Source organism: Eriocheir sinensis, chromosome 8 (assembly GCF_024679095.1).
Source record: "Eriocheir sinensis breed Jianghai 21 chromosome 8, ASM2467909v1, whole genome shotgun sequence".
NCBI lineage: Eukaryota > Metazoa > Arthropoda > Malacostraca > Decapoda > Varunidae > Eriocheir > Eriocheir sinensis.
The window spans coordinates 8,860,606-8,888,256 of record NC_066516.1 but is presented as its reverse complement, the minus strand read 5'-3'; the positions used below and the strand labels follow the sequence as shown (position 1 = coordinate 8,888,256).

Genomic DNA, 27,651 nt, shown 5'->3' with positions numbered 1-27,651 from the left:
GGAGGAGGAGGAGGAGGAGGAGGAGGAGGAGGAGGAGGAGGAAGAGGAGGTGGAAAAAGTTTAAGAGTATCTGACAGAGATGAGTGAGAGAGAAAAAAAATATAACACGTTTGATAGTGGAAGCATCTTTCTTTTCCCTCCTTCTCCTCCTCTCCCTTCCCTGCTCCCCTCTCTCTCTCTCTCTCCTCCTTCCCTTCTCATCTCGCTCACGTCCACTCCACTTTCTCCACTTCTCGAACTTTCTCTTCTTTCTCCTATTTTCCTACAATTTCTTAAGGGCGAGGCGCGGAGAGAGAGAGAGAGAGAGAGAGAGAGAGAGAGAGAGAGAGAGAGAGAGAGAGAGAGAGAGAGAGAAAGGGGAGGTGGAGAAGTCGGTGGTGTGGGAAGGACAGGGGGAGAAGGGGGAAGATTTGAAGCAGTGACGCAATGGCAAACTCTCAAACTTGGACTAGAGGGGAATTACCGCTGATCTCGAACGTGGCCTTGAGGATTAGACGAACCTTTAACGCGCTTCTCGTCCACTCCTCGGTGCGTGCCTCCACCCACCTCCCTATCGGTCGTTGGCCTAACATGTGTGTTCCGATAATGTCCTTTTATAATCTTTTTTGCACGGTGGAACAACAAAAAAGATGAGTAGGTAAAAAAAGATTAAAGCGCATTGCCAGGAGGGAGATAAGTAGAGTGTGAACGAGAGATAAGAAAAAAAATATAAGGAAAGACAGATAGAAAGAAACAGACAAACAAATAACGTAACAAAGGAAAAGCGCGAGCACACAGAGAAATAAGGAATTGTTTAAGAAAAATGTCTAAAGAGAAGAAATGTACCAGAAAAAAAGAAAGGAAACGAAAGGAAAACAAAGGAAAAAAAAGAGCAGATAAAGTTGAGAAGAACCAAATTAACACACTAAAAGAAATAAACTAAAGGGAAAAACACCGAATAAAAGTAAATAAAAGGAAGAAGGAAAGAAAGGAAAGAATGAAAGAAAGTAAGTAAAACAAAGAAAAACAGAACAAACTAACCAAGCATGCAAGCGACAGAAAAAAAAGAGAACCCATTTTAAGCCCCACCCAACACACGCATTTTTGAGCGGAACTGGATCACTCACGGTCGTCAAAAGGCAAGCAATAAAGCGGCAACAAGGCAAGGTCAGGTCAGGTCAGGTCAGGTCACGTGTCCTTTTTAACCCCGCGAGAAATATGACTGACACACAAAACAGCTGCCGGGCCTTTTTTTTTTCCCCTGAAGTTTCCCTCGAAGTACGTCTTTCTCTTGCCTGTGTTGAAGGTGACGGAAGGGGAACCACCGAGAAGGACAGGGCGAGGGGGGGAAGGGGACCATGAGGGAGAGGGGGGTAGAAGGGAAGGGTAGAGAGGAATGAGGGAGAAGTGAGGCTGGTGCGTAAAAGAGGAAAGAAGGCAGTGAGTGGAGGGATGAAAGGAGTGATAGAGGGAGGAAGGGAATGGCTGAAGGAGAAAGGGAAGGAGCGGAGAAGGGAGGAAGGGAAAGAGTGAAGGACCGGACGGGGAAGAGAGAGAGGAGTGAGGATGGTCAAGTAAAAGAGGGAGGAAGGGAATGAGTAATAGAATAATGAAGGGAATGAATTAAAGATGGAAGAGGGAATAGATAGTGACAGAAGGATGAAAAGAATGAGGGAAGGGGGAAGGAAGTGAAGCGGTAAAGCGACCAGTAAGGGAGAGGAAACAGAAAAGAAGAAGAGAAGGAGAGAAGATAGGAAGATAGACACAGAGGGAGGAAATGGTAAGGTGGTATGCAATTAATGAAGATATCAGAGTGGGATGAAAGGAAGGAAAAGAGGAGAGAGGAAGGAATGGAAAAAAAGTAAGGAGAGGAATGGAGTCAAGGTGAGAGATATTTGGGAGAATACGCGCAGAATAAGAAGAGAAGGGGAGGAAGAGAGTTCTGAGGGAAATATTTCTTAGAGATGCGAGGAAGAGAGAAGGATTAGGATAAAATAAAATAGAAAGAGTAGAAACTTTTTTTCAGAGAGGGAAGGAGATACTAGATACATGTAAGGGAGGGATGAAGGAGGAGAGAAAGGAAGGTAAAATAAAATAAACAGAGTAGAAGCGTTTTTTCAGAGAGGGAAGGAAATACTAGATACATGTAAGGGAGGGATGAAGGAGGAGAGAAAGGAAGGTAAAATTAAATAAACAGAGTAGAAGCGTTTTTTCAGAGAGGGAAGGAAATACTAGATACATGTAAGGGAGGGATGAAGGAGGAGAGAAAGGAAGAAAGAAACGAATGGGAGGTAGTAGGATGGTATAGTAGACATGAGAGGAAGGAGAGGGAGGGAAGGAAGGAAAAAGACAGACCTTCCTTTTTAATACACTGACCAGGAAGAGAACGAACGCGCCCATGTTATTACTGAAGTGAAATCAAGCTAAGCAAAATGTAAACAAACAATCATCATGAAGTATTGGTTCTCAGGAGGCGCCTTGCGTTAGCCGACTGGCCTCTTTTTTTTTTTTTTAATACCCTTTGTTCTTGCGCTAAAAAAAAATGTATTCACGCAAACAAGTAAAAGAAAAATAAACATGTAGGGGCAGTTTACTCCATGATTTTTAAGTGTATTTTGCGCTTGCTTTGTATTAACTCACCTGTTTGCCTGTTTGTCTGTGTGTTTACCTGTGTGTTTGCTTGCCTCCCCGTATTAGTTTATGTTTGTTTGTGTGTGTGTGTGTGTGTGTGTGTGTGTGTGTGTGTGTGTGTGTGTGTGTGTGTGTGTGTATGCTAAATTGACGTTGTTTGCCTTCTAAATTTATTCTTTGGGGCATGTTTATCTGTCCTGTTTACTTCCCGATCATTATTCAAAGGTAAATATTGCATCAAAAAAACGTCATATCTCCTGCTTCGATTTTGCTGGTTGCTGTGTCTTTCCTCCGCGGCGCAGAGGTTAGCACAGCGATCTAGCAATCAACAGGCTAAGGTTCGTTCCTGGCCTTGAAAATTGGCACCCACCTCACCCAGCTGTCCATCATCCCTTTACACCGGGTAGATAAATAGGGAAAGCTGGGGAAGGTAAACTGTGGTAACCTGAGTGTCGCTCTTGCCCTGTGTCCCCGGCTAATGGGTTCTGCCCCGCTACTTGCTCGACGGTCGATGAAACAGAGATGAGCACCGAGGCCACGCGTATGCCCTGAATTTAACCGTGCTCTTTCGTTTTTTCTTTGTTTCTGCTTAGTGTTTTTGTTCTGTAATTATTTCGTCATTCTTACGTTACATTTTACTCTTTGTTTCGTGCGTTTTCTTTTGTCCTGTTTTCTTTTTCTCTATTCCCTCTGTTGTTTTCTCACCCGCTTTTCGTTTTTTTCATTTATCATCATCAGCATCAGCATCATTGTAACTGTTATCATCACCACCATTGCATCACCATTGTATCGACATTGCATTATCATTCCATCATCATTTCATCATCATTGTTATTATTTTTGTTATTATCATCATTCTTCTTCTTCTTCTTCTTCTTCTTCTTCTTCTTCTTCTTCTTTTCCATTTTCTTTGCTACGGTTTTCATCACCAACAACAACAACAACCGCCACCATCACACCTCAACATTTCTCTTCTTCCTTTCATTTATTTGTTTATTATGTTCCACTCTCGAAATTGTTTATCCTAATGTAATTCACGCTGTAATATTCTTTCTGTTTGCTCAGTTGTATAAAAGCCACGTGCGCTCCTGCTCCCCCTCCTTCTCCTCCTCCTCCTCCTCCTCTCCTCCTCCTCTTCCTTCTCCTCCTTCTCCTCCTCCTCCTCCTCCTTCTCTGACGCAGCGCATTTTCTCTATTTTTCTGCACACTGGACCACTCCTTATTGCCGAACCCTATGTGTGTGTGTGTGTGTGTGTGTGTGTGTGTGTGTGTGTGTGTGTGTGTGTGTGTGTGTACTTCCCCTTCAAGGTTATCTCACCCTTTGTGCACAGACGCTGGCATGTTGACGGAGAGACATTAAGATGAAGAAATAGTGGAAGAGCTAAGGGTGCTCTCCAGGGAACAATGACTGACAGGAAGGTAAAGGACTGTCACGAAGGGGAAGACAGAGATGGGCGCGGGCTGGCAGGGGAGAGGTGAGAGGAAGGGAGGAGAACGCAGGGATGGATACTGGCAGGGAAGAGGAGAGGTGGAAGGAGCACGGGAAGGAAGGAGAGTGTGGATATTGGTACTGGGAAAAGAGGCAAGGAGGGATGGTTAGGTCACTGGCAGGGATTGACAGCCGGGAAGGGATCGGTTAGTTGGAAGAGGAGGAGAGGAAAAGCAGGAAGAAAGGGAGGCCGTTGACGGGACCTGGAGTGAATGAAAGGAGATAACTGACTTGGGTCAGGAGAGGTTGAGGGATGAGTATTTTGAAAGTGTCGTCAAGGAAGGAAAGAATTAGTGAATATGGAACTGAACGATGGAAGAAGAGAATGAGTCAGGAGAGAAGGAGAGAGGAAAGGAATGAGTGAAGGATCAAGGAAGGGAACAAGTGAGAGACGGGTGAAGGAAAAGAACGAAGGAAGGAGTAAAGGAGGGAATGAGTATAAGAGGAAGGAAGAAAATAAATTACAGAAGCAGGAAGGGAATCAGGGAGGGAGAGAGCGTGGCAGGGACAGATATAAAGGTGTGTGCAGGCACTGAGGATGTAATAGGAGACGAGCATCACACACCTGCAGTCACCTTATACCTGTTACCACCTGAGCGTCTGCGGGTCATTGTCAACGCATAACCTGACGTACGTATCTTGAGCTTCCACTTGTAACTTCGAGGAAAAGGTGTGTATCTTGATGCTCGACCTTTAGAAATACGTAGTTCCTTTAGTGATGGTTTGGGTATTCCTTCTCTTCTCTTCTTTTGTTTTTGTTTACTACGATGATTTGTGTTTGTGTGTTTGTGTTTGTGTGTGTGTGTGTGTGTGTGAATTATGTGGTAAAGGTAATATGTGGCAAAGATGATACGTGTAATGCGAATGGAAATGAAAAGGAAGAAAGAAAGAAGGAAGGAAGAGAACAAGGAAATAATTCGTATTGTCACACTGGCCCTGTATCCCGGGGTAATGGGTTGGTTCTCTCCCACCACAGGCTCAGAGGGGCTAACGGAACGGAGACAAGCGCCGCCGCCACGCGCAGCTATAACATATGCTCTCGACTTTACCTTAGTGTGTTTTGCGTTCCGATGGGCGTCACTGGGCAGGAAAAAACGAGATGGACGTGGTGAGCCTCAGAGGGACTAACTGGCGGACTAAACCTCCCTCGCTCCTTACCTAAGCGAAGTCATGCTGGCTGTGTCTTAATTACGAGTCTTTCAGGTTGATGTGCGTAATATTTTAATCTTGGCTTAGCGTTAGGAAGATGTTGACATAATTAGAGCGACAAGGGGAGGTTCGTTACACTCACTTGCTCAGGTGTATAAAAGCCACGTGCCCTCCTCCTTCCCTTCCTCCTCCTCCTCCTTCTCTGACCTTCTCCTTTTTTACCACGCTGAATCATGCGTGTAAATTATGTGGCAGAGATGATGTGTATAATGTCAGTGAAGAAGGAAAGAGAGAAAGAAAGAAAGAGAGAGGAATATATACAGAAATAAAGAAAAAAAAAGAGAACGAAAAGAAGAAAAAAAAAGGGAAGCATAAAAATGAACGAAAGAAAAAGAAAAAAAGAAAGAAAATAGAGAAAGAAAGAAAGAAAGCAGAAACAGAAACAACGAGTATGTGAAAGGAAAAAAAAATAGTAGATGAATATGCATGTAGAAAAGTACCGGAAAAAAACCCCAGTCGGTTACAGAAGTTACATAAAACATTAATAACGAAATACGGAGACGAAACTAAGCCCCAGGAGATATCAAGATAAGATAGAGGAACAGCATTACGGCATATTTGATTAAGAAATGCTAACAGTAACCTATCTCAACCCCCTCCCCCCATAAGAAGTTAAACCTGGAGCCTATAAAATGACTGAGGGTAAGCATTTGAATATCACCATAGAAGAATGTTAATGAAAAGTGGGGAAGGGAGGAAGGGAATGAGTGAAGGAGTGAAGGAAAGGACTAAATGAGAGACGGATGAAGCAAAGCACAATAGCGAATAGCAGTAATAGCAAAGAAGAGAAACAAAACCAGAAGGCTCTAGTGATGAATTTAAATATTTGAACATCACCGTATAAATCTGTTTAAGAAAATAAATGTTATAGATATAGTAACCTCGCTTCCAATAATCAAATAACAACAGTAGCGAAAAACAGAAACGCAACCTGAAACCTTTATGCAATGAATGAAGTGAATTGACCTCCACCCGGATTTTTTTTTTTGACCTCTCCTTTGGCATCTTTTTTTTTTTCCAGGAGCAGCATTTAGCGGAGTTTTTTGTTATTGTATTTTTGTTGTATCTTTTCCCTTGATCTGCCTCCCTTGCTGTAAAAAGGAACTGAACAACATAGAGTTTTATTCGGTCATACAAGTTTGGGGAAATGAGTGTTAACATTGCTCTCACATCAACTATTTTCAAAGGCCAAAACGATCAGTCGGGTCCTCATGAGTGTTTTCTTAGGTTCACGGTACAGAGGAAGGGTCAAACCACCACTAGGGTCATAAGACTACTCCTGGAAATGGCCCACACAGTAAGGTACATAAACAAAACCCGAAACCTTTACACAGTGACTGAGGTGAGGTATTCGATGTAATCATAGAAGAATGTTTAAGAAATGGTAGCCGATACCTTATTAATAATCCTATCGTTGGGCTGAAAGGCTCAGTGCTGTGGAGACTATGAAACATTCCTCTTGCCGGTGAAGATAACGACGCTCAGTATAAAATTCCGAGTACCAGGAAGTGAGAAGAGACAACAGATAAAAAGCGTTTGGTCATTGGAGGGAGAACGAAAGGATGTAATGGAAAAGATGCGGTTAAAAAATGTTTAGGCCAGTTTAATGAGGCCAGAAAGAAGAGTAAGAGAAAAAGTAACAGAAAAAAAGCGCTTAGGCATTTGAAAGAGAACGAGAGGATAAGATGAAAAATAAAATGTTGAAGAAAAGATCTAGGCTTATCTAGTAAGAAAAGAAAGAAGAGCAAAAACTGGTTGAACTATAATAAAAAAAACCCAGAAAAGCACATAGAGGAAAAAACATTAAAAAAGAGTAGCACGACGTTAATGAAGGAAATATAATAAGTGGAAGAAAGAAAAAGAGTAAAACTTTAGAGAATAGAGTAAAAGCTGTTTAAAATCTGTATAAAAAAGAACTGAGTAACAGAAAAGCGTTTAGAGAGAGAGAGAGAGAGAGAGAGAGAGAGAGAGAGAGAGAGAGAGAGAGAGAGAGAGAGAGAGAGAGAGAGAGAGAGAGAGAGAGAGAGAGAGAGAGAGAGAGAGAGAGAGAGAGAGAGAGAGAGAGAGAGAGAGAGAGAGAGAGAGAGAGAGAGAGAGAGAGAGAGAGAGAGAGAGAGAGAGAGAGAGAGAGAGAGAGAGAGAGAGAGAGAGAGAGAGAGAGAGAGAGAGAGAGAGAGAGAGAGAGTCATTTGGTCAGTTGAAAGAGAGCGAGAAAGCAGAGATAAAGAGAGATAGACAGATGATGCTGCACTTTCCATCTCTTCATTTTTCTCCTTTGATACCGTGGCAGAACCGCTTCTCAAACCCTCGCTCGTGATTGGTCGGCTTCCAAGGTAATCAGCTGACGTGTGTACTGAAGGGGAGCAGCGTTGAGGTCCGTCTTCTTCAACACTTCGGCCCCCAATCACACGTATTTGACGAGGTTTTCATAGAAGTGTGGAGTCATTTTCAGGAGTGGCAGACCCCTCCTCTTAAACCCTCGCCCGTGATTGGTTAGCTTTCAAGTTGATCAGCTGACGTGCGTATACTGTGTTCTGAAGGGGAGCAGTGATGAGGGCCGTATCCTTAATCAAACATTTCGGCGCCCAAAGCACACATATTTGACAAGGTTTTCATAGGAGTTTGAAGCATTTCCAGGAGTAGTTTAATGAACCTGGTGGTAGTTTGACCCTTCTTCTGTACCGTGAACCTAAGAAAACACTCATTAGAACCAGATTGGTCTCCTTTTTGGCCTTTGGGAATAGTTGGTGTGAGTGTTGGAAGCGTTTAAAAATACCATCAGCCAACCAGCCTCAGCTTTCCCCTTTCCCCTCCTTCCTTCCCACCACCCTCACCCCAGCCAGCCTCAGCTCTCCCCTCCTTCTTCCTTCTTCCTCATCATCCAGTCCCACCCCTCAGCGTTTTATTTTTGTTTGACAAGGATACAGAAAGAATAGAAGAAAGAGAAAGAGAAATAGGAAAAGGAAGAGGAAGTGGGCCAATGGAAAAGGCAGTAGGAGCGTACAGTTTATGGTGCAGGTTCGTGTTTTGGGTATGGAAAGACGAGAAAGGAAGAAAAAAAGGAAAGAAAAGAAAAAGGAAGTGGTTTAATGGAGAAGGGCAGCAAGGAGAGGAGGAAAGACCGTGGGGGTGTACAGATGTATGATGTAGGTTCGTTAATTGTTCTGATGTAGGAAGTGTTTATTGGGCACCGTATTTCAGCTACTCTTAGTCTCCTACTACTATTACTACTACTACTTTTTTTACAACAAAAGAGCCTCAATATATATATATATATATATATATATATATATATATATATATATATATATATATATATATATATATATATATATATATATATATATATATATATATATATATATATATATATATATATATATATATATATATATATATATATATATATATAAAGCCCGCTATTAGCCGCTCCCACAACAGAAAAAAGAGCAGCCAAAAGAGAGGTCAATTTCGGATGGAGAGGTGTCTTGATACACTCTTCTTGAAAGAGGACAAGTTATAGGCAGGAGGAAATACAGACAAAGGAAGGCAGTTCCAGAGTTTGTCAGTGTAAGGGATGAAAGAGTGAAGATGCTGGTTAACTCTTGCATAAGGGGTTTGGACAGTATAGGGATGGGCTAGAGTGGACAGTCGAGTGCAGCGGGGCCGCGGGAGGGGGGGAGGCATGCAGTTAGCAAGTTCAGAAGAGCAGTCAGCATGAAAATATCGATAGAAGATAGAAAGAGAGGCAACATGGCGGCGGAATTCAAGAGGTAGAAGACTCAGTAAAAGGAAGAGAGCTGTTGAGACGAAGAGCCTTAGACTCCACTCTGTCCAGGAGAGCTGTGTGAGTGGAGACCCCCCACACATGAGATGCATACTCCATACGAGGGCGGACAAGGCCCCTATAAATGGAAAGCATCTGTGCGGGGCAGAAGAACTGGCGGAGACGATACAGAACACCCAACCTCGAGGAAGCTGATTTAGTAAGAGAAGAGATGTGAAGTTTCCAGTTGAGATTTTAAGCTAAGGATGGACCAAGGATATTTAGTGTTGAAGAAGGTAACAGCTGAGTGTAATCGAAAAATAGGGGATAGGTGTTTGGAAGTTTGTGTCGAGTTGATAGGTGGAGAAATTGGGTTTTTGAGGCATTGAAGGATACAAGGTTCCTTTTACCACTACTACTACTACTACTACTACTACTACTACTACTACTAGGACTACTATTTCAAATGCAAATAATAGCAACAACAAAAACAACCACCACATAGTAACACTGTCAACGAAAACATAAACAATACTTTTAAAACCACTAATAATATCAACCCATATAACCATCATTATCAACAACCCAAACATTATTCTTATCATTATCAGCAACAGGAAGAGAGAAGGAACACGATAATTAACGAGATTAGACGATTTACTCTTAACATAGAAAAAAAAAATAGACTAACTCATTACATTACTTCAGACAGCATCGAAAAAGAAAAAAAGAAAAGGTGACTGATCGACCCCCCGTGGACAAAAAAACGAATAAATGAAGAGGCAAATAAATAAATCAGGAAACAAATATAATAGTAAATAAATACGTGCAGATTCATGAACGATTAAAAAAAAGCTCTTGCGCAGCCCGTCACCTATCAGTCAGTGTTGAGCTCGATTAGTTTATCAGAGTGACGGGAGAAGCATTTCCTGTCCGAGAGAGAGAGAAAAATATTACTCAAGCACTCCCCTCTCGCATGAAAAAGATGCAGGCAAAAGCTCAGGAACCAAACATAAATTAGTAATTGCGAGGACGCAGGTTATAGTCGTGTGTTGGAAAGATAGACAAAGCATCGTCAGGCTGAGGCAAACAGGCGGTTCTCGCTGGTTCAACTAAAGTCGAATCGATCACCTCAGGCTGGGCGTCTGTCTTTTTGAGGCGATCACTATGCACAATTTCATATGAATTAAAAATGAGATCATAAAGCTCAAATTTGTGACCATCTAGTTGTCTAACTATCTGGCGTGGGTCCACGAATTTAGAGGACAACTTCGAATGTCTCTCTGGGACTCGAATCATAACAAAGTCACCCACTTTCAAGGAAACAGGGGCGGCACGCTTGTGTTGCTGCAAGCACATAGCCGCAGATGTCGCCTGTAGTCTCTCTCTGACGTTTCTATGAATATCTGTGAAAACTTTGAGTTGAACCTTAGAATAATCATCTACATTATATACAGGTGAATGAGAACTACTAAGCAGGTCATATGGGAGTCTCTTCTCAACCCCAAAAACTATGTAGTGGGGAGATTGTCCCGTTGACTCACAAACACGGCTGTTTATGCTTGCTGCAACATATGCTAGCCAGTCCTCCCAGGTATGCTGAAGTCCGCTAACGATCGGGCGCAAGACATCTAAAATCTTCCTATTCGCGCGTTCAACAAGGCCGTTGCTGGCTGGGTGATAACTGACTGTAAAAGATTGTGTCATGGCAAACTGTTTGCATATTTCTGCTAAAAGTTGATTTCGAAACTCGGTTCCATTATCACTGAACAACACTCTAGGTGTGGAGTACTGACAAATTAGATGAGTTATTAGGGCATGAGCAATGGCCTTAGCAGATTTATCTTTCACCGGGGCTAAAACAACGTACCGAGGCAAGTGATCTACACAGACTAAGAGGTACCTAGAGCCCTGGTGGCTGGCGGGAAGCTGTAGCAAGTCAATAGAAACTACATCCCAAGGCCGGTCAGGGGGCCGGTATTCTAGGATCGGCGCAGGCCTAGGCACCGTCCCTTTATGTTTGGCACACTTGACACACTTAGCCACATGCGCGTCAATATCTACACGCATAGTTGGCCAAAAATAGACCGCTCGGGCCGCTGTTAGTTTGCGCTCCTTCCCCGGGTGACCAGCAATGACCGCGTCATGAATTAAGTTCAGCACCGCCGGTACATAACACTTCGGTAACACAAACTGTGCGACAGACTCCTTTTTGCGGGGCCAATAGCGGCACAAGACACCGTCCTGTGACAAGAAAAATTGTGAAAAACACACAGGTAGCTGTGGGAGACTTGTTTCGTCACCCGATTCCAGAGCGTATATTACTTTACCCCAAATGTCATGGCGACGCTGGGCTGCTGCTAAATCCTTTAGACTGAAATTTTGAATTTCAGTAGGCGCTTCTGCCACTGAGCCAACAGGTACGTTTCTAGACAGGGAATCCGCGACGACATTCGCGCGGCCAGGTAAATACTTAAAGGTTGGCCCAAACTCCTGGATAGTCAGGTACCACCGTGCGAGTCGACCGGTGAGGTTTCTACCCTTAAAAAGCTCGGTGACTGGCGCGTGGTCCGTAAAGACAGTGATAGGATAGCCAAGGATAATATCCCTAAAATGTTTAAGAGCCCAAACAACCGGTAGGGTTTCCTGATGGGGCACTGAATAGCTCGACTCAGCCTGGTTTAAAGTACGACTTGCGTACGCAATAGCGCGATTTTTACCGCGAGCAAGACCCAGGGCTGAGGCATCTGTAAAAAGTGTAAAAGGGACGTTGTAGTCCGGGAATGCCAAGGCTGGAGCGTTGATTAACGCTGACTTCAAGTCTGTAAAACTCTTGTGTTGTTTGGCATTCCAATGAAAAGGGACCTCTTTCTTTAAAAGTTGCGTTAGAGGCGAAGCAATTTTGGCAAAACCTTGTATGAAAGGCCTATAGTAGCCGGACAACCCAAGGAAAGACCGAACGTTTTCGACGGTTTGGGGTTGCAGAAAATTCTTTATGGCCGATATTTTACCGTCCATCGTGTGGATACCATCTCCATCAACAGTGTGGCCTAAAAAGGTGATTTTTGGCTTTAAAAAATCACATTTAGTCAGCTTTGCCTTAAGGCCAGCGCCTCTAAGTGGGAACTGGCGCTCCGTCTTTCTCCTCAATTTTTGTCTTGATTTTCAGCACGAAATCGTTCAACTTGTCAGCGGGGCCGTAGGCTAGGGATAAAGAACTTTTTCGAAACTGGCCCTTGATGACAGCCATGTATACAAAAAATTCCAAAAATTTGAGAACATTAGATAGAGACATATTATCTCCCTCTGTCCACCCACCAGCTCTCAAATATTCTACCGGCTTCTCTCCGCACAGGAGCGGCCCGGTGCAGCAGGCTTGCTGAATAAGCACCGTTCTCACGGCAAGGAACACTTCCTAAGCACAACCTATGCCCTGACGTGTTAATAAACATCCTCCTAGGCGGCTATGCCATGGCGTTGCGACATACATTCACACATTCACATGTATGTTATAATATACACATTACAAGAGAGAGAGAGAGAGAGAGAGAGAGAGAGAGAGAGAGAGAGAGAGAGAGAGAGAGAGAGAGAGAGAGAGAGAGAGAGAGAGAGAGAGAGAGAGAGAGAGAGAGAGAGAGAGAGAGAGAGAGAGAGAGAGAGAGAGAGAGAGAGAGAGAGAGAGAGAGAGAGAGAGAGAGAGAGAGAGAGAGAGAGAGAGAGAGAGAGAGAGAGAGAGAGAGAGAGAGAGAGAGAGAGAGAGAGAGAGAGAGAAACTGATTGAATGATCGATTGATTGAGCTTTTATTCACCAAGATTATCCACATTTAAGCATGGACCCAGTTTTGGCACCATTTATCTTACTCTAACTATATACATGGTTAGTAGTTAAGCGTTCACGTACCGTTATAACAAAAACTGGGGTGGGCGGTAGAGAGGCGGGGAAACAGAGGGGTGGGGGAGGATAACCATGGAAAAATATAAGGTTATTGAAGGAGATGGAGTAAATATATGGGTAGGCGGTGGCCGAACTGGTAGCGTACTGGACCCACATTCGCCGCGTGATGGACGACGCGGGTTCGAATCCTCACGCTACCACTCGGATTTTTCAGTCACCGCCGAGTGGCTTAAAACTACCCACATGCTGTCCTGAAGACCACCCATCAACCCGGACTCTAGAGGAAGCCGTCCAAGCGAATCAAGAACGAGTTCCGGGGGGCAGCATGAGCCAATGCAAGATGGCGCCACTATAAACACTCGCCTGCGCCAGAACGGGCTGGGCCGACCATCAGGCCCCACCTGGAAGAAGCCTTGGGCCGACCATCAGGCCCCACCAGGAAGATGCCTACCGGCGCAACAGGCAACGACGTAAAAAAAAAAAAAAAAAAAAAAAAAAGGCTGCTTGGTGTGGAGGGGACTAGGAAGAGGTACAAAGGGGGGTGGGTATAGCGATGAAAAAGTATAATGCTGGTTAGGTTGAATGGAGTTATGTAAGGAGGTGGGATGCAGGGGGTAGCTGTCATGAAGAGGAGCAGGAGGGAAGGGGGAGGGGGTAGAGACTACTAGGAGTAACATCAGTAGTAGCAGTGGCAGCAGCAGTAGTTAAAGGAGTTGCAGTGGTAGTAGCAGTAGTAGTACCAGAGTAGAAACACAACACAACATCACACACACACACACACAAAAAAAAGAACGCAGACAGCACCACTCGCGCTACATATCCTGCACGGCCGTTATCACAAGGCTACTGGAAGCAGAATTCAACGTCTTCTTTGGTGAACTTGAACGGACAGAGATGCGGCCTCAAGATGCTCTCACAGATAACCCGCAGACGTGGAGTGCTCGTGGGAAGCCAGCTGATATACTCGCGTCCCTATGTGTGCTTCGGTGTCCGGCACATGTTCGAGGACTTCTACTTGTTCGCGGGTTTTGAGTAGCCGCGGTCCTTGTCTTAACATGCCGCTATCTAAGATACCGTTCGCGAAGGTTATCGTCATTTCGCTGCTCTCTTTATCGGCCTCCTCCTCCTCCTCCTCCTCCTCCTCCTCCCGTTTATCAGAAATGCGTTGCTGCTAATGTGAAGGAGCTGTCTGTGAGGAAGAGTAGCTATCAAGACTTCTGTGGTTCGAATTTTTGAAGTTTTTCTTCTTGAAACTTCTTTCGTTTTTCTTTAATAGAAGTAGGATATTGCAGGCAGAATGTTTTGTTGTTGTTGGTTTCTTTGGCTTTTGTTTTGTCTCATATATATATTTTTTTACAGCAGAGGAGTCATTTCAAGGGCATAAAAAAAAGGTAACAAATGTAAAAAAAAGCCCGATACTCACTGCTCCTAAAAAGAGTTAGAGGAGTGGCCGAAAGATAAGTCAATTTCGGGAGGAGAGGTGTCCTGATACCCTCCTCTTGAAAGAGTTCAAGTAATAGGCAAGAGGAAATACAGAAGGAAGATTGTTCCTGAGTTTACCAGCGTACGGGATGAAAGAGTGAAGATGCTGGTTGACTCTTGCGTAAGGGATTTGGACAGTAAAAGGATGAGCTTGAGTAGAAAGTCGTGTGTGGCGAGGCCGCGGGAGGAGGAAAGGCATGCAGTTAGCAAGTTCGGAAGAGCAGTCAGCGTGAAAATATCGATAGGAGATGGAAAGAGAGGCAACATGGCGGCGAAATTTAAGAGGTAGAAGACTATTAGTAAGAGGAGAACTGATGAGACGAAGAGCCTTAGACTCCGCTCTGTCCAAGAGAGCTGTCTGAGTGGAGCCCCCTACACGTGAGGTGCATACTCCATACGAGGGCGGACAAGGCCCCTGTAAATGGACAGCAATTGTGCGGGGGAGAAGAACTGGCGGAGACGGTACAGAACGCCCAGCCTCGAGGAAGCTGATTTAGTAAGAGAAGAGATATGAAGTTTCCAGTTGAGATTTTGAGTTAAGGATAGACCGAGGATGTTTAGTGTTGAAGAAGGTGATAGCTGAGTGTTGTCAAAGAATAGGGGACAGTTGTTTGGAAGATTGTGTCGAGTGGATAGGTTGTTAGCCTTTTTGTGGAGAAACTGTGTTTTTGAGGCATTGAAGGACACCAAGTTTTTCTTGCCCCAATCGGAAATAATAGTAAGGTCTGAGGCTAAGCGTTCTGTCGCCTCCAGCCTGGAATCATTTAGTTCCTGTTGGGTGGGTCTTCTATTAAAAGAAGTTGAATAATGCAGAGTAGAGTCATCGGCGTAAGAATGGATAGGACAGTTTGTTTTGGAAAGATCATCAATGAACAACAGAAGAGGACAGAACCCTGCGGAACACCACTATTAATAGGTTTAGGGAAGAACAGTGACCGTCTACCACAGCAGAAATAGAACGGTCAAAGAGGAAACTGGAGATAAAGGTACAGAGAGAAGGATAGAAATCGTAGGAGGGTAGTTTGGAAAGCAAAGATTTGTACCAGACCCTATCAAAGGCTTTTGATATGTCCAACACAATAGCAAAGGTTTCACCGAAAGGGCTAAGAGAGGATGACCAAGAATCTGTTAGGAAGGCAAGGAGATCACTAATAGAACGCCCCTTGCGGAACTCATACTTGGGATCACATAGAAGGTCAGAAATGGGAAGGTGCTTTTGAATCTTCCGGTTATGGATAGATTCAAAAGCTTTAGATAGACAAGAAAGCAAAGCTATAAGACGGTAGTTTAAGGGATTGGAACGGTCACCCTTCTTTGGCACAGGCTGTATGAAGGCATACTTCCAGCAGGAACGAAAGGTAGATGTTGACAAGCAGAGGCGAAAGAGTTTGACCAGGCACGGAAGCACAGTAAAGAATAGGTGCTTTCGAAATCAAATGTAATAGTTTTTTAATGGGTGGGGGAGGAAGGGTATTGGATCTCAAAACTCGTTCAGCTGTTTTTCGTGACCTATGAAATTAACGAAGTGCAGCTATATTTGATATTTTTGGGGGGGAGGGGTGGAGGGGGGATCTTAATATTCGTTCCACTGTTCTTCGTGAATAATGACAGAAAGTAAAAACGGCAGCATTTGATAGTTGTTTTTTAATTAGTTCTTGTTTAAAACCTAATCGTTTATGAGGATTTATATAATGCTTCTCTTGAATGATTAGTATTTGTTTTCTTTATGATGGCAATAATAGGTTTTTGCCAGCATGTAAAGATGTAAACTGTGAAAGAAGAGGAGGAAGTCTACATAATACGGTGTGATTGGGAGGAAGGGGCGACGAGGCTGATGAAGAGAGAAAAGTTAAAATTATAAGAGTCCGAGAGACATGAAAGACTGCTATACAATATATATATATATATATATATATATATATATATATATATATATATATATATATATATATATATATAGAGAGAGAGAGAGAGAGAGAGAGAGAGAGAGAGAGAGAGAGAGAGAGAGAGAGAGAGAGAGAGAGAGAGAGAGAGAGAGAGAGAGAGAGAGAGAGAGAGAGAGAGAGAGAGAGAGAGAGAGAGAGAGAGAGAGAGAGAGAGAGAGAGAGAGAGAGAGAGAGAGAGAGAGAGAGAGAGAGAGAGAGAGAGAGAGAGAGAGAGAGAGAGAGAGAGAGAGAGAGAGAGAGAGAGAGAATATCAATTTATTCGTATGCATTTCTTCCTTAATCATCATCAGGCCTTGCATCTCCACATCTCGCCTCCCCCCCCTCTCCCCCCTGCCCCCTCACCGCGTCCTCCATATCTGTAAAAGTAGTTTGACGTCACTCCTACACCGGCAATCTCCGTAATCTCTACAGCCTCTTGTAAGGTCAAATTGAAGAGATTATTTGTCTTTGTTTTGGGTTAGATTACGCCTGAACGGTTGGTTTGTTTTGACTGGGGAAGGCTGGCTGTGTGTGAAAGAATGACAGGGCTCATCGGTGCGTCAGGAGTCTCGCTGAGGCCGGCGAGGGGCATTTCATGTTTATGTCCTTCGACTTGTTTACCAAGTCCTGAAGAGTCTCTGCTCATCTCTCGGGTGAGCACTACCCAAAGATCAAATGGTTGCCTCGTGAGTGTCGTGACAGACATGGAGATAATCGTTGAACAGACGACCCAATAGCCGGATTTCAAATAGTGGATGCTGACCCAGCCGTTGACGAAACCCCACCCTCTCATGACGAGGTCAGAGAGGATATGACAAAGGTGAGAGGTGGAAAGACAACTGATGTTTGTAACATCAATGCAGAGCTGCTCAAAGCTGGAGGTGTGGCTATTATTCGTGGGTTGCATGTCGTCCTGTCTGCCGTATGGCAATCTGATGCTCTTCATTAGGACTCGAAGAAAGGAGCTGGTCGTCATTACATAGAAAAGGAAAGGGGGCCGCTAGAAGTTCCACAACAACCGCTGAGGATGACGGGACGTGATGCTAAGATTAAATAATCGTCTATTTGAGAGATTGGGAGAGTGAGGTTGAGGCTAAAACTATGTGTGACGCTGACTGAAAACATCCGAGTGTTAACGATGGGCGATGATCGCTACCATACACGAGAGGATGAAAAGAGGAAAGGAAAACTATGAATAGCGCAGCAATTTAGTTTTCAGAGCAGCGGCCAACAGGCTGACTGCGGGGCGGGTGTAATTTTCAGAAAGCCGTCCTGATTGGGGCAAAATGTCCTGGTGCTCAGTGCCAACGATTTTTAAGCAGATCAGTCAAGCAATAATGGAAATAATGCACTTTGTGCCGGAAGAGCTTTTAGGGAGAATTATTTCATCACATCTATGAGGTAGAGGGTGACTTGATTTCAGAAATTTATAGATAAATACATACTGTAGTGAAAACAAACCACCAACATGATGGCTATTCTGACAAAAATGACGGATTTGTTTACGGAGATCATCGTGATCATACCATTCTGGGGATTAATCCTTGCACGGGATCCGCTGTGCCCGGAGTCTCTTTTGTTCACGTGTGGGTGTGGGGAGGGGAGTGGATATTATTTTCCCATTCTTTTGATACCACCATAATCTATAAATTAATGCAACAATATATCATGTTAAGTATGAGTAGGTACCGCCATTCGTAACTGCATGTTTAGCAATCATTGCTAAGCTTTTCTTAGCACCATCCACCATAAAACTGCCTTTTCACTTTTTTGTACATGCTTCAAGCCTACGTCAGTTGTAAACAGGGGGGTGCGGCGCCAAACACGCCACGGCGGTGCACTCGTGTAATAGTACGCCACTCACGTTTGTTGAACCTGACGTGGTAAATGTTAAACAAATCCGACGCGTCTCACTTAGATTAATTAAATCATACTTGTGTACACAATCTAATCAGACTCATGTTATAGCTTAAGCTCCCCCCGACCCCGCCTCCCCCCTCGCCTCTTGCATCCACCCAGAGCCTCCGCCGTCTGACTGCCGTTATACGGGGTTTCCGGTTGAGTGACGTGCGTTCCTCTGTCTCGGAGGCCTGTCCTGTCCTGCCCCTCACACGCCTTGCGCAATGACCTCCTGATAACCGGCCGTCACTGAAATTTTCGGGTGATAACAAAACATTGAGAATAAAGTACGAGTAAATGTTGATGATAAGGAGGAAGAGAAATATAATCGATTGCCAAAATATAATAAAATGCAGTAACAGCAGTAATGACATCAGCCACCACTACTGAAACCATTGCAACAGCAACATTTGAAGCATTTGAAACATTTATTAATAGTCCATCAGGTACAGTTACATATGTTGTTGTATGTATTGTTAGAGGCCAGCCTTTATATAAGCATAAGCTTTTCAGGCAAGAAACAACAAAAATGGCAACAAAATTACGACAACAACAACAACAACAAGAAAACAGCAACACAAAGCAACAGTAACGACGGTGAAAAATACACATAAAACCAACGACGGCTACACAGACAACAGGACAAGAAAATAAAAGTAAAATCAACATCAAATACAAGAACATCAAGGAAAAACAACAGGACATGGAAAGTGGAAAACAAAACAAAACAAAAATAAACACTCACAACGAAGCAAACAAACAGGAAGGAAGGGATGAAAGGAGGCATTAGGCGTACGTGTTTGCTTTTGTGTATTTTTATTTATTATTTATTTATTTATTTATGTTCTTGTTGGACATGACCGTACGCCAAATATGAAGGGCCTCGAGGTTACCTTATCTCACACTCTGGTATTAGGAGGGATTAAGGACGCTATCCGCCTAATCAGCAGGTACCGCATACGACACACACACACACACACACACACACACACACACACACACACACAGCAACACAGAGCTATCAGCGTAGTAATTTGTTTTTATCTTTTAATTTCCGGTTACTAACACGCACTAGATAAGTACCACAACCTTTTTCTTATTGGTGTCTTCATGATCAGTTACTCTTCCCTTTTGTCTCCTCCTCCTCCTCCCTTCCTACTTGGTGTCGCCCGAAATCAAATCACTAATTATTAAAAAAAAAAAAAAAAACGTAACAGGTATACATTTACATTAATTTTCTACTACTGCTCTTACTACTACCATTGCTTCTACTACTACTGCTACTACTTCTACTACTACTACTACTACTACTACCTCTGTTGTTCCTGCTGCTGCTGCTGTTGCTGCTGCTGCTGCTACCGCTACTGCTACTACTACTACTACTACTACTACTACTACTACTACTACTACTACTTCTACTACTACTACTACTACTACTACTACTACTACTACTACTAATAATAATAATAATAATAATAATAATAATAATAATAATAATAATAATAATAATAATAATAATAATAATAATAATAATAATAATAATAATAATAATAATAATAATAATAATAATAATAATAATAATAATAATAATAATAATAATAATAATAATAATAATAATAATAATAATAATAATAATAATAATAATAATAATAATAATAATAATAATAATAATAATAATAATAATAATAATAATAATAATAATAATAATAATAATAATAATAATAATAATAATAATAATAATAATAATAATAATAATAATAATAATAATAATAATAATAATAATAATAATAATAATAATAATAATAATAATAATAATAATAATAATAATAATAATAATAATAATAATAATAATAATAATAATAATAATAATAATAATAATAATAATAATAATAATAATAATAATAATAATAATAATAATAATAATAATAATAATAATAATAATAATAATAATAATAATAATAATAATAATAATAATAATAATAATAATAATAATAATAATAATAATAATAAAAATAATAATAATAATAACAGATATAATAATAATATATAATAATTACGTTTATTCTAAAACTAATACCTTTGTGAGGAAAACAAATCCTTCCTGAATCCAAGAAACATATTGTCTGGCGTAGGACTAATCCCTTCTGATTTTCTCCTCCCAGTAAATCCGATAACAGGCCGCTTAACACGGGACGATCTTATACGAGAACTCATTGCGAGCCACTCTTTGATAGTCAGCCTGCCTCCTCTTCTCTCGTCCTCCTCCTCCTCCTCCTCCTCCTCCTCCTCCTCCTCCTCCTCTTCCTCCTCCTCCAATAACAACAACAAGGGGATAGGAATATTGCGCGCTATTTCTGATCGCGAAAGCATTAAACAAATATCTTGGTAAATGTTATTCAGCAGTTCAACAAAGGGCTGGCGTGTTTCAACCTTGACAACCGCCGTCCTCCCTGTTTGGATATTGTTTGATGTTTTACTAAGAATTACGAGCTTCATGAGTGATGTATGAGTTGGTGCCGCCCGAAATCAATTTACTGAAGATTGCCAAAGTTTCTAGCACTGCCACATTTTTAGTTCTTTGAAAGTCTCAGAACAGAAAGCAAGGTAAACTAATACGTAAGGCGCTGTTGTACCGCTCTCACACTGATTGTATTGATGGCTTCGTCCCTCTTCACGAGTATGCTCTCATCCCCTCCCCCTACCCCAAATATACATGGGAGACAAAGAGCTAAAGAGAATGGCATGATGGCGACCACTTGATATCCCCCTGCCCTCCACGTGATCAGCAATGACCATGATGACCGTACAATAACAGTTGTGTGATGCAGTGCCTGGTGTCCTTCAATGCCTCTAAAACTCAATTTCTCCACCTATCAACTTGACACAATCTTCCAAACACCTATCCCCTGTTCTTCGACAACACTCAGCTGTCACCTTCTTCAACACTAAACATCCTCGGTTTATCCTTAACTCAAAATCTCAACTGGAAACTTCATGTCAAGGCTCTTCGTCTCATCACGTCTCCTCCTCTTACTGATAGACTTCTTCCTATTAAATTCCGCCGCGATGTTGCCTCTCTTTCTATCTTCTATCGATATTTCCACGCTGACTGCTCTTCTGAGCTTGCTAACTGCATGCCTCCCCCCCCTCCCGCAGCCCCGCTGCACACGACTTTCTACTCATGCTCATCCCTACACTGTCCAAACCCCTTATGCAAGAGTTAACCAGCATCTTTCCTCTTTCATCCCTCACGCTGGTAAACTCTGGAACAATCTTCCCTCATCTGTATTTCCTCCTGCCTACGACTTGAACTCTTTCAAGAGGAGGGTATCAGGACACCTCTCCTCCCGAAATTGATCTTTCTTTAGGCCACCTCTTTAAATTCTTTTTTTGGGAGCAGCGAGTAGCGGGCTTTTTTATTTATTATTGTTTTCTTTTTTGTGCCCTTGAGCTGCCTCCTTTGTTGTAAAAAAAAAAAAAAATCATCGTCATCTCTGGGCGTTGACACTTTTGGTTATTTTATCAGTAGCCACTTGAACGATGTTGAAGAAATTTTGCTGGCCTTCTCATAGCTGTCGGTAAGGGATGTTCATTGCCACAGTTTACAAAGAGACACTTCACTGAATACATTTGCTGAATCCAAGAGTCCCATTGGTCATTCTTCCCTTGCTAAAGTACAAACAACCGCTTCTCTGGCAATACTTAAAGTTCAGTATTTGAATCCCAGGGCCCTGTTGATAGGTACTCACCCTATTATAGCAAGCCCCGGGCGACTTCTCGTGGTAGTGATCACTGGGCGTCTCCTGGAGGCAACTATAATGTCCAGTCTCTATAGTAGTGGGCTAGCATTTATATATCATTCATTATCTACAACTCCGCCTTCGACTTCCTGTTTGTGATGAATGGTTAACGTTTTTAGTAATGCATCAAGCGCTATTTATATTCCGATGAGTACATTAATGCTATTTGTCGATCATCCGTGAAATCATGCCGCAGTACTGGCTTCCAAAGTTAATAAGGTGGACTTTCGAAGAATTAGTTCATTGCCGAAGGAAAATTTCTTACAGAGCTCACCTCTCAGGTATGAATTTCGTTTCTTACGGTGCTAGTGAATCTTGTGCCAAAAACGTTCAACATACGAGGTGAAGTGATGCGAATTGTAAGTGGAAACAACATCTCGTGGCCATTCTCTGAAAAATCCTAAAGTATGGGAAGTACAGATCCGCTCGCAAGATAACAATTTCCCTTCCCGGATTTATCTCAAGAACTTTGATAATGTTAGATGACGTCACTTAAAAAAAAGCGGTGCAGTTCTTGCACTCACACCACGTAGAAACATCGAATTGCTCGAGGCACTCCAAAGACACGCCAAAAACTAACTCCTTCGATGATAACCAAATCTTGCGGCGCTTCAAGTCTTCTTCGTCTCTGTCTCTTTTGCCCAGAAAAGAGACTACGAAAAGAGGAACTTGACACAGGTCTTTGTGTTCCGCTGCAAGTGTTGTGGTGGTGAACGCTCCGAATGATAACACGCAGAGAATGACGGCTTACTGATTTACGCGGGGCGATGCCTCACAAGTATTATCAGAAACGGTTGTTGAATTTTTTTTTTTAAATAAAAAAAATCGGATTTTTATAAAAAAAAATTATAGAAACGAAAATAATTAAATGAATGTAAACCTCAATATTTTTTACATTAGTTTAAAACACATGTTGGAGTATTCTTGTATCATATTCCGTCATCATAAGTAACACGGTTGGCAATTAGAGCCAGTCCTAAGACTGACCAGCCGCAGCCAGCCAGCAAATGGCCAGCACCACACCACAACTCTATAGTATGTTAACAGTATAACCAGATAATGCCATGTTTTGAACATGTCCTTACTGAAATTGCACAAAGAAAAATGACAACAGCTTCAAATGAAAGTATCAGAAGAGACTGTGAATGATCCATGTGTGTATGTGAAGTGATTCTTTGAAAAATAGGGGTATATGTTTCAAATATTTCCTTTACTGCCACTTCCTATAGTTGGTGATTTTTGTCACTTTTAATAGCTTTTCTTTAATTCACTTGAGTGTTTGGAGGGGCCCAAGACTACCCACAAGTTGTTCTGATGATTGCCTATCAATCCGGACTCCAGCAAAACTCTCTATAGAGGATCAAGTGAAGTTCGTGGGGGGGATTAGTCAAGCAAGAGTAAAGATGGGGGCATACGCAATAGCTGAGCGTGGCCGCAGTGCTCATCTCCGTAACATTGGCCCAGGAGCCTGTGGTGGGAAGAACCCATCACCCCGGGGCAGGGCCAGCGTGACATCCAGGTTACCACAGTTTAGCTTCCCCAGGTTTCCCCAGGCACCCATTTATCCACCAGCCCGAAAGGGAAGATGGGCATCTGGGTGAGCTCCACGCTGACCGCCCAGGTTGGGATTCGAACCCAGGACCATGGGTTCGTAGTTAGCCACGCATCACTGGACCATGGAGGCATAAAAAAAATATATATCTACGGGGTGAGAAACTTGCTATATGAGGACAGACTTAAGCATCTAATAAAGCCAATGTCAACTAGATAAGAAAGCAATTACAACAAGCAAATAAACTGAAGTTGCTAACCCATGGTTGCCCTGCACACATTCTAAATGTTTTGGCTCATGATTTGGAAATTGGTAACATAGAAGAACATGTGGTTCACGTTGTAAGATACTTTTGAAACTATCACTCTGTCTCAGCAAGATACCGTCAAAAAGGCGATCAACGTCTTGTTCTTGTGACTTGACGGACCATGTGTGGCTGACTGATGACATATATCTATATCAACTCAGGAAAATTTGTGAAGTTGACAGGGAAAATATTGATATCAAAGTTAGAGAGTGTTTTCTTTGTTTATTTTTCCATTCTTTGGTGTTGCCCTGCAGTAAGATCAAGATTTAAGTCATTTATAAAAAATAATTAGATTTAATCTTGATTTGAATCAGTGATTTAAATCAACTTGATTTAAATCAAACAACCCTGTCAGAAACCTTTCCCTTTGCCAAAGTTTTGTTATTATTGAATTGAATTCGCGCAAAAAATGCCATAGCAAAAATGAATAATATATAAAAAATGGCTTAGCTCAATATTTCCTTACGAAAGGAATAACTTGAAAGTTCCTGTGTCGACGCTCAACACCGCTTCACGCTTTTCGTCAAAAGACGAATTATTATTATTATTATTATTATTATTACAATTATTATTATTATTATTATTATTATTATTATTATTATTATTATTATTATTATTATTATTATTATTATTATTATTATTATTATTATTATTATTATTATTATTATTATTATTATTATTATTATTATTATTATTATTATTATTATTATTATTATTATTATTATTATTATTATTATTATTATTATTATTATTATTATTATTATTATTATTATTATTATTATTATTATTATTATTATTATTATTATTATTATTATTATTATTATTATTATTACAATTATTATTATTATTATTATTATTATTATTATTATTATTATTATTATTATTATTATTATTATTATTATTATTATTATTATTATTATTATTATTATTATTACTATTATATTCAATAAAATCATTAGTTGTTACATGTTTATAGTTCATTAAACTTTCTCCCCGTCTGGTCTATGACAATTTCCATGTCTTTCTTTCCTTCAGCAGGCTTGGGGCTGGTGTTCTGGACGTTCTTTCTTTTGTTGACGGTATGCTAGAGGGAAGCGCGATCATTGCAGAGCTTCCTGCCTGTCTGTCTTTAATTAGCACTAATAGCAATGACGAAAGGAATAGACTAACACAATAAACCAACTTGATTCGTTGTAAGTCAACAGGCTCTGTGTTGTCTGCTCGTCCATATTTTGATATTTCTTTCATCGCTTTCTCTTCATATTTTCTCTTTTTCGTTACCCGTTCTGCCTCTCTCCTTCCCCATCTTTACCTTTTTTTTTTTTTTTTCTCTCACTTCCTGTCGCAGTCTCCGTATCAGAGTGTCTGGACGAGGGTTTTCGTGATGCTCGACGCATATGACGTCAATGCACTTCACGTGGAGGACCCAACACAATGCACAGGGGTGGGAAAGGCGTTGGTCCCTCCATCCCCTGGACACACTGCACGCGGCGTTACGCAATACGTTGTCCCCGAAGCTTCCACCTATAGACTCATACAACACGGTGTCGCGCAAGGTTCTGATCTGCCTCCTCGACACATCACACGTCACGGGGTATTTTATGTAATGTGTTGATCTCTGCCCCCTTCCCCAAACACGCACTGCAGTTGAGGGTGAAAAAAAGATGCTGATTTCTAACCCTTGCTCAGATCCTTGGGGACACTATACGTAAAAGGATACGAAAGGAGCTGTCCACCCCTTCCTCCCCTGACAAGATGCGTTACGTAGAGTGGTAAAAATAGTACCCTTTGTTGCTGGCATAGCGAAAGGTACCGACTCACACTGTTTACGATGAGCTGCTTCCTCAGTCTTATACTCTCCGGCCCAGGGAAAACGGAGGTCCTTGCCGGAATGCAGTGTATATACCTTGTCATGAATTCATCATTCAGGGAGTGGCCTGTGGCCGCCCTGTGGCCGCGGGAGTCCCCGCCATTTTGATTGAGAGAGCGGGAAGAGTCACCGATCACGCGGGAAACAGAAGCTTTTCAAGTAATTTCCTTATTACGGCCAACGCTGAGATATGTGTGTGATGCATGACCCATTATGACCAATTGGATGCGTTAGGTTATTAATAAATAACAATTCTATAGCCGTTAGGGCGTTTTAGCGTAAGTGTTGCACAGAAAACGAGATGCCGTATGGCGAGAGCTGGTATCTTGACCGCGGAACCCGGCCTGAGCATTGTGGGACGGCCGCCATCTTCCAACCATCTCCTGCCCAGACTCCGCCGCGAGCACACGTCCCTCGCCGTCCTCCCATACCACGTTGAGCATCGTGGGGTTTTCCTGCCTTGTAGTATCTACAATTCCAGAGTGACTGAATACTCAGGAATTGTGGATACTGTTTGTTTTGATCTTCCAAATTCTCTCAAAGGTGTTGAGTCTAGTTGTTTCCCTCAGGAAGCGACTTTCAGGCTCCATACAGACACCGGAAAAGCTCCAATAAGAAATGACAGGACTATACCACATCACCTAAACTGTTTACGTCGTGTATATGAGAAATGTTCTAAAAGTTGACTGGAGGATTACGGAAATTTAAATAGGAAATGAGTGCTTAGATTTGCATATGGCATTGCCCTTTTAGCAAGACTATTGCCGAACTACAGTGTATGGTAGAACTAAACGGTCCAAGTCTACAAAAGTGTAGGTCTAATAGTGAACAACCATGGTCACATCAAATAACCTGCCATCCAGGCTCCAGAACCAATACATTAATGTGTATACTTACGTAGGACAAATGATAGACAAATCCCTCACTGACAGCGGAGAAAAAAGACGTATAGACGTTAAGAGGTTCCCAATCGCTGTGCTCTCAGCAAAGAGTTTTCAGACAGTGTGTTCTCCCCTTCATGACAAGTAGATCAGAGACAAGGGCGTTGAGGAAGTCTGTCCTTATAGAAGGATGAAGATGTTGATGCCGGAAAATATTATAATGGATAATTAAAAACATTTTAAAAATATTGATAAAAGAACAAAAATAGATGATATACGACAAACTGTAGGCCAAGACATGTGCAAAAGAGAGGACAACAGATGGACAAAAAGTTATAGATTTGAGAAACAATTGATATATAGCAACATAATGGGAACTGTTCCGTGGCCTAGTAGTCAGTGTGCCTGGCTACCACTCCGCGGACCCGGGTTCGAATCCCGACCCAGGCAGTTAAAGGGCTAACGGGTCGGAGTTGAGCACCGCAGCAACGCGCAGCTATAGCGTATGCATCCACCTTTAGCTTTACATTAATACAAAGGGAGATTATTCAGGAGATTGTGAGATGAACGTTTACATTAAAGTTGCAAATTGGAGGCAGGGGGCGGGAACGAGTGGAAACGCTTGGAAGAGGTCACTGTTCTGCAATGGAATGTTATTTTATGGTATTATGGTGCTCGTGTGTGTGAGTGAGTGTTGTGTGTTTTTTGTGTGTGTTGTGTATGTAGTGTGTGTGTGTGTGTGTGTGTGTGTGTTTTATGGCTCCTTGATGAGGCGGCAAGAAGAGGAAGTGTGCATGTGTGTGTTCGGGCGGGTGGTAAAGCATGTAAGCAATGTTCCGTTTGTTATCTTAGTACGTACCATGACTCAGGATGATGTGTTGGCGGCATCCTCTGGACACACTGCGGAGCAATTACATTTTTGAGGCAAAGACACTAAACCGAAAAGACAATAAATGCTCGCCACAT

At 42.0% G+C, this 27,651-nt stretch overlaps 1 protein-coding gene across 2 annotated transcripts in view; it reads left to right on the top strand.

Moving 5' to 3' along the window:
• LOC126995459 (G-protein coupled receptor moody-like) overlaps positions 1-27,651 on the top strand; it is a 65,283-nt gene that overhangs the window by 19,519 nt on the left and 18,113 nt on the right. The window lies entirely within an intron of this gene.